The sequence below is a fragment of the Pseudopodoces humilis genome, chromosome 23, assembly GCF_049639895.1.
Source record: "Pseudopodoces humilis isolate 2021_Gansu_Grassland_sample_001 chromosome 23, ASM4963989v1, whole genome shotgun sequence".
Classification (NCBI taxonomy): domain Eukaryota; kingdom Metazoa; phylum Chordata; class Aves; order Passeriformes; family Paridae; genus Pseudopodoces; species Pseudopodoces humilis.
In genome coordinates this window covers 9,152,334-9,166,918 of record NC_142222.1, presented here as the reverse complement: position 1 = coordinate 9,166,918, position 14,585 = coordinate 9,152,334, and the positions used below count along the sequence as shown (strand labels likewise).

Genomic DNA, 14,585 nt, shown 5'->3' with positions numbered 1-14,585 from the left:
GGTTATTCAGGCTCCTTCCCACTCTCAGAGAGGTAATTACATGGAAGGTTAGATGTCCCCAGGAGAAGGATAGGTTGAACACAGAGCAGGAATAAAACAGGGTTGGTTAAGTGCCAGCTGAATGAATTTTAGCTCAGTGTGAACAGTGAGCAGCATACAAATGGCAGGGATTTAAAAACAATTTCCCCTCAAAGCTTTCTTATCTTTTAAAGTACAGTGTTCCCAGACCCTTATCAAGGGGAATTATTTATTTATATCTGCATAGCTGAAGGAAATAGGCAAAGTTCAAAATGAGCTGCACATAAAGAGCTCCATGGATGAGTTGGTGGTGGCTGTGGGAAGCCAGGTCCACGCTCATGTTATTATTTATTAGACAAGACACCTGGAATTTTAATATTTTTTCATTAGCAGAGATTCACTCTGTTTTTGTCAGAGACATAGGAATAACAATGATGGATTTCAGTTTGCTTTTCTGTGTTTTCGATAACGAAAGACATCAGGGCACATTCCCATTGTTTCCATGGCAGAGCCCTGACTGAGAACAGGACAGATTTTGTCACCTCTGAAGCTTCTCAAGGGACAATAACCTCGAGGCTGGTCCAGCTCTCAAACCTACCACTGACTTCCATTGTCCTGGACAAAACACCCCTGCCTCCCCACAGATTTAAATACTTTGTTCCTCAAAAAGTAGCATTGAGAGACACGAAAAAATCAGCTAGGAATGTAAATCACAGCTGGAAGCACAGTCTGAAGAATTATTATTATTATTCTTATTCCTTCCAACAAGGAAGCATGCACCATCCTTCTCTGCTCCATCAGAGCCCCTCTGACCACGCTGGGCTTGGTTAGACTTTATTTAATAACAAGAAATCAGCTGTCAGGACCCCCAGGCTGTGCTCCAGCTCCAGGCTGAGCAGGAGCCAGGCCACCACTCAGGAGGGATGGGAAAGGTGGCACTTTGTGGCCTGCAGAAGCTCAACTTCCAGGAGCAGAACCACAGGAACAAGTATGGAAGCAGGAATAGAACAGAACCCACAAAAACACAAGCAAACAGTTTTTGAACCCCATTCAAAGGTTATAAATAATATTTAGCATTTTTATTTTTGTGAGGAATCTGTTATTTCCAGCTCGTGTCTCTATAGCAAGCTGTTAGTGTTTGTGCTTTCCTCTAATGCACACTCCTGTTTTCCTTCTGAAAACATTTCCTCTTGGTATAGACTGGCCTGCTGGAAAGGGGAAATTCGCTGCCATTTGGCAAGATAAGAAATGAAATACCAGTGTAAGTGCAGACATCGTCAGTACAAAAGTGGCTGCTCAGATTTGGGGCTGAGTTCTGTGGGTATGGGGGAGGTTACACAGCTGGGCACCCCCTCACAGGGAAGACACTGCCCAAAATTGCCTTTCCCAAACCCAGGCTGTCATTATGGTGTGAACATGGCTTCAGAGAGAGAAACTCTGGGTTTGCAAGCGCATCCTTAGCAAGTATGTACAAGCCTCATCCCAATTAACTGCATTTACTGAGCTGGGAACTCACTAATTACTTCTTAAGGTCAAGAAAGTCCATTTGGCAGGGGTTTGCTTGGCACATTTAACTTCTGTGCTCAGACACTGTCCTCACTGGGTGCCCAAGGCCATTCACTGCTGCTTTTGGGGTGTGCTCTCGGTCCTGTCAGACACACAGGGCACCCCAGAGGGTGTTTGTGCCCTGCAAACTCCTTCCATCTGTTTGTGCCCTGCAAACTCCTTCCATCTGCTTGTGCCCTGCAAACTCCTTCCATCTGCTTGTGCCCTGCAAACTCCTTCCATCTGCTTGTGCTCTGCCAATGGCCCGTAGGGGTGACACAGCCAAAGCCAGAAATAAAGGAGCTCATTTGCTCATCAGAGAGAAATATTCTCCACTGCACTGCCTCTGTTCCTGCACGATCTGCACTCTCCTGACGAGCACAGCAGCCACAGGTCTGAGGTGCTGTGTGTAATGATGTGCTGCTGGAAGGAGCACAGGAGCACAACAGGACAAAACCCTGCCATTGTCCCAGTGTGACTCAGGCTGTGTGGGGGAGGAAGAGCTTTGTGTGCATTCAAGGACTCTGCTTCCAACCCCAGCTCGCTGAAACCACTCGAGTGCTCAAGGAGAGCACGAGCTGAGCTGCTTTGGCTGAAGGAGTGAGGCTGGAGCTCACTCTGCAGCATCCACGCACATCTGTGGATGGGTTCACTGCTCAGCCTTGGGAACAGCTCCTCAGAGACCCCAGATCTGTGACTGTTTAACTCTGTGTTTCCATAGAGAGCTTCTGATGACAGGCACCGAGTGCTTTAAAAACATCATTAACACCAAAGCGCTCCTGAGAGTGCACACTGAATACAGGACTGGGAGTTTCAGCTACCCAGAGTGGGATTGGCCTCGATCCTTTTGTACAACCCTTGGTACAACAGGGTGCACAGTACAATAGGGTCTCGGTCCCATTGTGCTTGGGCTCCCAAAGAGCTCGGGAGAAAACACACCTCGCTCCTTATCTAGATGTCAAACACAGAAAAGAACTTATCCAAGGTGACTTAGCTGAGGATTAGTGTTTACAGACAGAACCTGATTTCTTAGGAAATTAGGGAAAGGAAATTAGAGAGCCTGCCATGGCAGGGGGGTTTCCTCCAGAGGCCCTTCCCTCAGGAGTGACCCCACACAGTGACAGGTGACACCTGAGCACTGACCCCTGACCTCTGACCACCTCGCTCTGGGAGCCCAGCCCCGGCTCTGTGGCTGATGTGGAAGGAGCAGGTAAATGCAGAGGGCCTCAGCCACTCCAGCCCTTCACATGCTCCTGTTTTCAGCCAAAGAGGAGTGCCTGGAGCCATTCTTTGAGAGCAAGGTGTTCAGTGAGAAGAAGCCTTAGAGGTGGATCACGCACACCCAGGTGTGTGGTGTCCCCAAGGACCTCCCTCTGCCCTGTGGAAGAGATCCCCACACATCCTGGGGAGTGCCACCAGTGCCAGGACAGTGACACTCGCCACTGCAGCTTTCCCCTGGGGAGCAGAAAGCCAAGAGGGCTCACAAAGGTGGCCAAAGCTGGGTCTGGAGGAGCTGCCCCGTGTTCAGCAGCCAGCAGCACGGCTTGCCAGGCCAGCACAGCCCTCATCTCCATCCCCACAACACACACCTCCTCCTCCTCCTGCCTGTACTGCAGGGGCAAGGACACGGCAAACAGAACACGGAAAAATACAGCACAAAAATAATAAATGTATTTGTGCTGCTCAAGGCCCAGCTCCAAACTGATGCTAGCACTTTGTGGTACTAGAAATTACCTTGCTAAAAAAAAAACCAACAACAAAACATCCTTTCTAAAGGTCAGATTCACAGGAGGATACGTTTAGAAGGATACTATCACATCCTCTAGGCCAAATAATTTGTCATATTTTCAATACATGCTTGGAAGGGATGTGCTGTTCATTTCAACTAGACCAGCCTCAAAGATCAATTATTCTCAGACCAAGGCTTGTGAAACAGCCCACGTGCTACACCCCAAACCCCCAAAACCCCACCCCTGTTTGCCAGCACAGGCAGAGACCCTGCAGCCCGAGGAGAGGCCTGGGAGGGGAGTGGACACTGGAAAATAATCTGCATAAATTAAGGCTAAATGGACATTTTTGGCTGTGCTTTGATGTCCCAGCACGGCTGTTCTTCCATAACCCAGAGCAGAGATAAAAACCTCAGGATGAGAATATCTGACAGAAAAAAGGACAATATATGTTTACTAATTTTTCAAAAGGTCCCAGGGCAAATTCCCCGATTTTACACAGATTAATTAGCATAATTAGTTAAGTCATTAACTGTAAGGCCTGTGAAACACCGTGTTGTTTTATTGTTCATTTGTACTCAATGAGATCTTGATACATGACTGCCTTTCCTAAACACCACCTAGGTACAAATAACTAATGGCAGCAGCAGTAAATGAATATATTTAAGGTGACTTCAAGACTCTGGGACAAGGCTCTGTAAATCAGCACAGCTTTATCACCCTGAGGAGGGAGGTGAAGCTGCCCTGAGGGCTCTGTGGGCTCCTGCCCAGGGACTCCCCTGTGTCTGAGCTGGGATTATTGCCTGCCTGAGACTGCAGGCACTGAACAGAATTTCACCAAATCTGTTTTTATCTTTTGCAATGTCAAAACTCTGATCTGCAGCCAACGCTGGCTGCTGCTCTGCTGACTTATTTTTAAACACTCGCCAGCGTGTTATAAAATGAACATCCCTCCCTTCCTGAGGCTGGGGAGAGGAGCTGCTCCTCCTCCGGCAGCAGATCCCATCTGCTGCTCCTGGGACACTCAGGAGGGCAGGAGCTGCTGCCTCCAGCTGCTGGGGATCAGCCAAAGCTCCATCCTGGAGCCCTTTTCCAGCTGGGATCACTCTGGAGTCACCAGCAGGACACCCCAGGAGCAGCCGAGGGGCAGCACCACTGCTCGTGTGAGCTGACTGTGCTGGAAATGAAACCCCCTCTCATTCTCCACCTCAATGCCTGCATTTATTGGGGGCATGATTAATGCCCCAGCATCTCCATCAACCTCCTACCTCATTACAGAGGCAATGAAATCCCAAACCCTGGGCTGTGTGTGGGCCCCTCAGCACTTGTGCTGCACAGGAATGTCTGTCCACAGGGCAGCAGGAGAAATGCTTCCCACATGGACCCTGAGAGAAATACAGGGCCATTGTGGCCCTTAGCCCACAATTCCCCATATGTTACATGCCTGGAATTGCCTGCAGAAAGTATCTTGCTCTTTAGGTTAAAAGAAAACCACCACCAAAATCCTGCTGTGTGTATTTCTGGCATTTCTTCAGCTTGGCTTTGAATTCTGGGTTAGGCCATGCATTAGTCAAATGAAATAATAAACAGCTGAAAATCATTACACGAGGTCTAATCCTATCTTAAGGATAAGTCTATATCCCAGACTTAGTAATCAAGTACTAACTCCTATTTCCTGCTGTTAGTAACAGAAAAAAAAAATGTGATTCTGGTGAAAGTTTTCAGGGAATCACAATTAATGGCCAGGAAAAAAAAAATAAATCAGTAACTTTTCTTCTCAGGTTTGATCCTTGACCACTGCTTCCCTGCCTAAAATAAGCACATCATGTTTTCATTCACATGGTTCCCTATTCTGTGAAATTTAAACAAAATCCATGTGTTGGCAGCAGCTACCAGAGAGCTCGTGGCCCAAAGCACGGAGAGCAGCTCCATCAGGGCAGTCTGAACCTCCCTGCAGCACTCCCCTCTGCCAGCCCACCTGCTCTGCCAAGCCCCAGGGCTGCAACAATGCATGGGTGCACTGCTGTGCCACCAGAGCAAGGAGGGAAATCAATCACACAATCCCTGGGTTGGGAGAGATCCCCAAAATCACCGAGTCCAAGCCAGCCCTGACAGCTCAGCTGAGCCATGGTGGCACCGAGTGCCACATCCAGGCTTTTTTAACACATCCAGGGATGGTGACTGCACCACCTCCCCGGGCAGGCCATTCCAGGGCTTTATCACCCTTTCTGTAAAATCCTTTTCCCAATGTCCAGCCTTTATTCCCCCTGGCACAGCTTGACACTGTCAGTGGTTCCCTGGGAGCAGAGACCGACCCCAGCCACCTTTCAGGAGGTTGTAGAGAGTGATAAAGTCACCTCTGAGTCTCCTTTTTCCCCTGGGAGTCCTGCTCATTTTCCAACATCTCAATATATGTGTGCAACTCTCTTAAAAATCCACCCATCCAACAGATCCAGCCAGGACAGTCCTATCACAAGCACTAAATAAAAGCCCAATAATATTCGAGCAGTGCCTTTCCCAGGCAGCAGGACGTGATTAAGGTAAGAAAGGTGAAGAATGCCCGGAGCCTGGGGAAGGAGCAGCCCCAGGGATGTTTGCTGGAGCGGATCCAGCAGCGTGGCACAGCCCAGCTATCTCCCATGTCATCGCTGGAGCACATCCCAGCCTGTCACACACTCCCAGCACAGCCCCACGCCTCTCCAGCAGCACCTTTGTCATCCTGGGAGCTCTCCCCTCATCTCTGCTCCATCTCATGCCTGTGCATGATGCTCACACGTGCCACAGCAACCTGCAGACGCTCAACTCCTCGAAGCAACAGATTTTCCTTCCCACCGAGGCAGCACAAATGAGTTTGTTAGGTTGACTGGAGCTCAGTGCAAACAGCAAAGAGCCTGGCTGCATATAAAACACAGAGCCAGAGCCAGCTGGGCTGAGGGGCTCTCTCTTACTGACCTTCAATAAAGAAAAACATTAAAAGGTTTCCATCCTCGAGCCAAATGAGAGCTCTGATTTAGGCATATTACACACTATTCACATTTGGAGTGGGAATTTCCAGGCAAGCACCTGCAGCCAGGTGTTTAAGGGTATTTAGACTCCAATTTCCACCAATTTCAATATAAGTTAAATCATATTTAACTTAAATCACAAGTGCTCTAGAGCTCAGTAAGTGTTTGGACAGCACTCTAGGCACAGTGTGGGACTCTTGGGGTGTCTGTGAAGGGCCAGGAGCTGGACTTGGATGATGCCTATGGCTGGAGCATTGAAAAGAGCACTGGTGTGGCCAGCAGGAGCCAAAATGCTGAGATCCAACACAGGAACGAGTGTTCATCAGCTTCTGTGGTGGAAAACCCTGCCATCCTCCTCGGGATAAAGATGTGAGGCCATCACCCAGGGAAGGACACAGTTCAGCTGGTGGCAGAGGGTGATGTAAATCAGGACTGAGCCTCCCCCGTGGGATTGCTGGCTCCTCTCAGCACCACACCTGGAACTCCCTGCTGAACCACGCTCATTAACCATCCCCTTTGTGCAGCACTGCATCCATTCACCATCCATTTCAATGGGAAGGAAATGCATTGATCTCCAGGATTTACAATCACAGCCCATCACAGCTGGGTTTATTAGGTGAATCAAGCCTGCATGTGCACAAAAAGCGACCCTCTGTGAGCTACACTTATGAAAGACATCCATTTCCCTGGGAGGCCTGGGCAGTGACCACACAACCCTCCTGTGCATCAGTCACAGCCTGCCAGCCTCCAGCACCATCAGCTTGCCCTGATGGAGATGTTCACAGTGTCACAAAATGAGTTTATTGAATCATTCTGCAGAACTCAGCAGAGCCACGTCCCCTCCTCGCTTCGAACCCACACAGACCCAGCCATCTCTGCAGGCTCCCAGCCACGATGGCTTCAACCACAACATTACTGCATTTCTCTGTGAGCACTGCTGGATTACCACAGTTAAGCTCTGTGGTTGGATTTTTAAGGCAGATCATTAATTTTTCTATAAAGCACACATCTAAAACCTTTAGACTGTGAGGGAAAGTCTCAACCAAAGACCCAGCGTAACCATTTTTATAAACATAAGTGTGTCAGTGCTGCGTCCTGCACTGGGGTCACAACAAGACTCCAGGAACACTCCCAGGAACACTCCACAACACTCCAGGAACACTCCAGGAACACTCCAGGAACACTCCAGAACACTCCAGAACACTCCAGAACACCCCAGGAACACTCCAGGAACACTCCAGGAACACCCCAGGAACACTCCAGAACACTCCAGGAACACTCCAGGAACACTCCAGGAACACCCCAGGAACACTCCAGAACACTCCAGAACACTCCAGGAACACTCCAGAACACTCCAGGAACACTCCAGGAACACTCCCAGGAACACTCCCAGGAACACTCCAGGAACACTCCAGAACACTCCAGGAACACTCCAGGAACACTCCAGGAACACTCCCAGGAACACTCCCAGGAACACTCCAGAACACTCCAGAACACTCCAGGAACACTCCAGGAACACTCCAGAACACTCCAGGAACACTCCAGGAACACTCCAGGAACACTCCAGGAACACTCCAGGAACACCCCAGGAACACTCCAGAACACCCCAGGAACACCCCAGGAACACTCCAGGAACACCCCAGGAACACTCCAGGAACACTCCAGAACACTCCAGGAACACTCCAGGAACACTCCAGAACACTCCAGGAACACCCCAGGAACACCCCAGGAACACCCCAGGAACACTCCAGGAACACTCCAGAACACTCCAGGAACACTCCAGGAACACTCCAGGAACACTCCAGGAACACTCCAGAACACCCCAGGAACACTCCAGGTTCTGGCAGAGGGGCTGGAAAATGCCCATTGGGAAAGGAGCTGGGGGTGCTGGTGCCAGAGGCTGAACATCAGCCCAGGTGTGTGCAGGTGACCAAAAAGGTGGAAGGTGTTTTACCAGGAGACTCATGTTGGACACTTCAGGGATTTTGTTTTGGCTGCCTCTGAGCTGAAGGTTTTGGAGCCCTGGCTGTGCCTGCACACACAGAGCAGAGATTTCTCATTTCATACATCATTTACTCCTGCAGCGATTCCACAAAGTCACAACACATCCCTAATACACAGAAGGGGAGAAATCCATTCTTCTCATGATAATGGCTCAGGTTGGAGATCCTCAGCAGAGATTTCTCAGCACAGCAATGCCTCTCACTACAGGATAATCACATGTCCTTAATAGAGAAATACAAGGCAAACCCAGGAAAACACCAACTCCTCACAGTCAGAGGATCCTGGTTACAACAGGAGCTTTCCCTCAGCTCTCAGCAGGTTATTTAGTGCACAGCTCCAGCCCTAAGCACAGCCCAATTCCCACTGGAATCTATCAGTGCTTCCAGAGAAGGAAAGATGCCTGGGGAGGGTCAGTTGTTGTAATATGAAGCATCCAGACCCCTTTCCATAACCTGGGGCAGTTAAACCAGCAGCAGTTAAACCAATCTAAAGACTTATGACACATTTTCAGGCTCAGGTTTGGTTTAAGTGTCCTGCAGGCAGGACTGAGCTGTTTTTCACTTGAGCTCTGCCATCCCTGCAGACAGTGAAGCTCTGCAGGACAGGAACCCCTGGCCCTGTGCTGAAGTTACAGCCATATGGAGCTGAAGCACAGCTCCAACAGGCAGCAGAATAATGGGGAGAAATATAAATATAAATATATATATATAAATTAAAAAAAAAAAAATAGAAAGCGAGAGTGAGAGATCTAGGAAGGAAAAGGAGGATGATGTGAAGAGTGAAGATGCAAAGGGGAGCAGAGCCTGGTGTGACCAGGGGAGCTGCCAGGCTGGGTGAGCCCTGTGCTGGGAATCCACTGGAGCTCCTGGGGAGCAGCAGAGACAAGGGGCAAGCTCAGCTCGATGCCTCACCCACCCCAGCAGTGACTGCACTGAGCCCCAGGGCCTCAGCAAGGTGTAAAACCTCAGCAGGTAAAGCCCCCAGCACCCCTTAGCTGCCAGAAACAGCTCGGGTTATACACAACACCTTTCCACAGCTGACACTGTCTGCAGCTGGATCCAAACTGATCCAGCTCTCCTTCGGTCCTGGAGCATTCCTGGGATTCCATGGAAGGGCAAACCCGGGGGCTGAGGCAGCTGATGCAGCACAGGGAGCTCACACTGTGCGAACCCCTCTGTGCCACACCACCCTGCAGAGCCACCAGCACCTCTGTCCTTCCAAAGGGCTCCCAACAAACTCATTACAAATCCACAGCTGCAGCTGACCCCCGTTAGGAAGCCGTTTATTAAATTAAAACGTCAATCCCAGAAAGAGATGTTTGCTTAACAGACAGAACCGATTTGGAGACCTTGTGCTGCAGGGCATGAAATAAAATCAAAGTGTGGCAAAGCGCAGGGAATTAAGCCATAAAGGGAAAGCAGTGGGAGGGATGCAGGGACCTCTTGCCAAAGGGAAGCTACTTATCACAGCCTTGGTACAGAAAGATCCCAGAAACGCCACGTGTAGACAACAAAAACCTCAGCAATTACCAAGGCATACTTGGACAACAGGTACTAATGACATTTGGAAATCTAAAAAGGCTGATTTTACAGCCCCTGAGTGAGATTTGGTGCAATATCCTGCAATATCCTGCCTTTCCCTGTTTGTACAGAACTGGCTACATCGTTTACTATTATAAATTACTGGGGTTTTTAAAGAAGGAGATTTTTTTTTTAAATAAGGAGGTTCCAAGATGTTTCCTCTCTCCATTGAGTCAATAAACTTATTTTTTATAAACGTTACTTAAAGCAGGCCACAGGTTTCTTCCAGACTTCACAGATTTGCTGTTCCTAGTGAAGGATGGAAGTTTAGAGGAGCTGAGTCTTGACTCAGATAAACAGAAATGTTATTAAAAAGCAACAGGGGACAGTAATTGCACAGAACAAAGTTGTCACAGGAGCGCTGATGCCCCGAGGTGCCTGTGAACAGGCTTCTTTCACCTACTTGTCAGTGCTTAATTTTTAACTTAGTTCCCAGATCCTGCCGAATTCCTGATGGCTTTTGTTAACTCAGCATGTGGCTCCAGTGACAGCCAGCTACCCACAGGGCAGGTGTTTCCAGGCAAAGACAACCAGACACCTTCCTACTGAATATCTGTGCAGGGTGGGCAAAGAAAACCTCTGAGTGCCTTCTCTGCCTAAATGGACAAATCTTCATCTCTGCATGACCACCATGAGCTCAGACCTGACTGTCCCAGCCAGCAGCTCCAGCCTGCAGCCTGGACCCATGTTACAGTCAGACACAGGCTACCACAGCCCCTGTTACAGTCAGACACAGGTTATCACTGAGAGAGCCCATGTTACAGTCAGACACAGGTTATCACAGCCCCTGTTACAGTCACACACAGGTTATCACAGCCCGTGTTACAGTCAGACACAGGTTATCACAGCCCCTGTTACAGTCACACACAGGTTATCACAGCCTGTGTTACAGTCAGACACAGGTTATCACAGCCTGTGTTACAGTCAGACACAGGCTACCACAGCCCCTGTTACAGTCAGACACAGGCTACCACAGCCCCTGTTACAGTCAGACACAGGCTACCACAGCCCCTGTTACAGTCAGACACAGGCTACCACAGCCCCTGTTACAGTCAGACACAGGTTATCACAGCCCGTGTTACAGTCACACACAGGTTATCACAGCCCGTGTTACAGTCACACACAGGTTATCACAGCCTGTGTTACAGTCACACACAGGTTATCACAGCCTGTGTTACAGTCACACACAGGTTATCACTGAGAGAGCCCATGTTACAGTCACACACAGGTTATCACAGCCCCTGTTACAGTCAGACACAGGTTATCACAGCCCCTGTTACAGTCACACACAGGTTATCACAGCCCCTGTTACAGTCACACACAGGTTATCACAGCCTGTGTTACAGTCACACACAGGTTATCACAGCCCCTGTTACAGTCACACACAGGTTATCACAGCCTGTGTTACAGTCACACACAGGTTATCACAGCCTGTGTTACAGTCACACACAGGTTATCACAGCCCATGTTACAGTCACACACAGGTTATCACAGCCCCTGTTACAGTCAGACACAGGTTATCACAGCCTGTGTTACAGTCAGACACAGGTTATCACAGCCCATGTTACAGTCAGACACAGGTTATCACAGCCCGTGTTACAGTCAGACACAGGTTATCACAGCCCATGTTACAGTCACACACAGGTTATCACAGCCCATGTTACAGTCAGACACAGGTTATCACAGCCCCTGTTACAGTCACACACAGGTTATCACAGCCCATGTTACAGTCAGACACAGGTTATCACAGCCCATGTTACAGTCAGACACAGGTTATCACAGCCTGTGTTACAGTCAGACACAGGTTATCACAGCCCATGTTACAGTCAGACACAGGTTATCACAGCCTGTGTTACAGTCACACACAGGTTATCACAGCCCGTGTTACAGTCACACACAGGTTATCACAGCCCGTGTTACAGTCAGACACAGGTTATCACAGCCCGTGTTACAGTCACACACAGGTTATCACAGCCCGTGTTACAGTCAGACACAGGTTATCACAGCCCATGTTACAGTCACACACAGGTTATCACAGCCTGTGTTACAGTCAGACACAGGTTATCACAGCCCATGTTACAGTCACACACAGGTTATCACAGCCCGTGTTACAGTCAGACACAGGTTATCACAGCCCCTGTTACAGTCACACACAGGTTATCACAGCCCCTGTTACAGTCACACACAGGTTATCACAGCCCATGTTACAGTCACACACAGGTTATCACAGCCCCTGTTACAGTCAGACACAGGTTATCACAGCCCCTGTTACAGTCACACACAGGTTATCACAGCCCCTGTTACAGTCACACACAGGTTATCACAGCCTGTGTTACAGTCAGACACAGGTTATCACAGCCCATGTTACAGTCACACACAGGTTATCACAGCCTGTGTTACAGTCACACACAGGTTATCACAGCCTGTGTTACAGTCAGACACAGGTTATCACAGCCTGTGTTACAGTCAGACACAGGTTATCACAGCCCATGTTACAGTCAGACACAGGTTATCACAGCCCGTGTTACAGTCACACACAGGTTATCACAGCCTGTGTTACAGTCAGACACAGGTTATCACAGCCCATGTTACAGTCAGACACAGGTTATCACAGCCCATGTTACAGTCAGACACAGGTTATCACAGCCTGTGTTACAGTCACACACAGGTTATCACAGCCCATGTTACAGTCAGACACAGGTTATCACAGCCCATGTTACAGTCAGACACAGGTTATCACAGCCTGTGTTACAGTCACACACAGGTTATCACAGCCCATTTTAGAGAACAGGCCACAAAGCCCCTTGGATGGCACACACAGCTCCGTGTGTCACCTGGCTGGGATGGCACACACAGCTCCGTGTGTCACCTGGCTGGGATGGCACACACAGCTCCGTGTGTCACCTGGCTGGGATGGCACACACAGCTCCGTGTGTCACCTGGCTGGGATGGCACACACAGCTCCGTGTGTCACCTGGCTGGGATGGCACACACAGCTCCGTGTGTCACCTGGCTGGGATGGCACACACAGCTCCGTGTGTCACCTGGCTGGGATGGCACACACAGCTCCGTGTGTCACCTGGCTGGGATGGCACACACAGCTCCGTGTGTCACCTGGCTGCCAGAGCAGGGGTGTGAACAGCCAGGAGCAGACACACCTCACACACACCTGCTGCTCCAGCCCATCCCCTGGGACATCTCCAGAGCCCTTCTGCAATTCCCCACAGGGCTGTTCCTGCGCTCTGAACACGACACTGAACATCCCAAACCTCCTGCTCCCCCTCACTTCACTGGGACATTAAAGATTTCCCACCAGGTGAAGCCAAGGTGACGTCCCCAAAAGCCGGGTGTGAACGGTGTCACCTCCCCAGAGTCACACTGCAGGAGATCCCTGCAGGACAAACACTCAGCTCCACGTCCAGGTGAGTGTCAGGAGAGGGCTCAGCCAGGGGAGCTGACACAGACACTTGGAGATGACATAAATAAATCAAGAGCCCCCTCCCAGCCCCGCTTGCTCCCCCTCTCCAGTTAAGTAGGTCACTGCCTACTATGGAAATCAGCTCATCTTCAAAGCAGGTTTGCTCCTCTCCTTATCTCCTTAATGTACGGGAAGTGCAGAGCATTGTCAGAGCAAAGGGTGATTTCAGACCAATTTGATTTATTTCTGTCACAGGTATAAATATGGAAGTGTGTGTGGTTGTCAGAAAAAGCAAGCTGAGGCACAGAAAGGAAGGACAGCTGGAAGGTGTCTGCCCTCCAGGTACTTCTGAGTGTGGCCCACAGCTACAAGCCCATGTCCCTGCCAGGTAACACAATGCAAATGGAATACAAAGTCTCTCTGTGACCTAGCAAGGGGGAAAAAAAATTCCCTTGAATTAGACTGAAAACTCAAGGGACTCGCATGAGAGAAGCCCAGCTTACATCAATTTCAGCCTGAAAATCAGGCCCTGCCTTTTTATCACGTTAACCTAGCACAGAGCATTGCAATTCCTACTAGCAATTAATAAAGCTCAGGAGCAAAGCCTGATCCTGACCCTGCTGAAAGTTGCAAAGAGCAGAGCTTACACCTGCAGTGATGCAACCAGAGCTCCTTCCTCAGAAAAATGTACAGGGTGGGCTGCAGGGTCCTAAACCCTACCAGTGATTTCACCAGTCCTGGAATGATTTGGGTTGGGAGGGACCTCAAAGCTCATCCCATCCCACCCCTGCCATGGGCAGGGACACCTTCCCCTGTCCCAGGTGCTCCAAACCCCGTCCAGCCCAGCCTGGGGCACTGCCAGGGATCCAGGGGCAGCCACAGCTGCTCTGGGCACCTGTGCCAGGGCCTGCCCACCCTGCCAGGGAACAATTCCTGCCCAAAATCCCATCCAGCCCTGTCCTCTGGCACTGGGAGCCATTCCCTGTGTCCTGTCCCTCCATCCCTTGTCCCCTGTCCCTCTCCAGCTCTCCTGGAGCCCCTGCAGGCCCTGGAAAGGGCTCTGAGGTGTCCCTGGAGCCTTCCCAGGTGAGCACCCCCAGCTCTGCCAGCCTGGCTCCACAGAACAGGCAGTATTGAAGGAATAAGGACATTCCCGAGCTGTGTCCATGTTCCTGCTGCTCTCAGTTCCAGCCCTGCTCACTGGGCAGGTGACAAGGGACACCTGGGGAGCCGAGCTCTGCTCCACCCTGCCCAGCTCCCCTGGGGAAGCTCTGGGGGCCTGGCAGGA

At 50.1% G+C, this 14,585-nt stretch overlaps 1 protein-coding gene across 2 annotated transcripts in view; it reads right to left on the bottom strand.

The window, feature by feature from the left end:
- Window positions 1–14,585, bottom strand: part of GALNT17 (polypeptide N-acetylgalactosaminyltransferase 17) — a 99,193-nt gene that overhangs the window by 70,748 nt on the left and 13,860 nt on the right. The gene's annotated exons all lie outside the window — the stretch shown is intronic.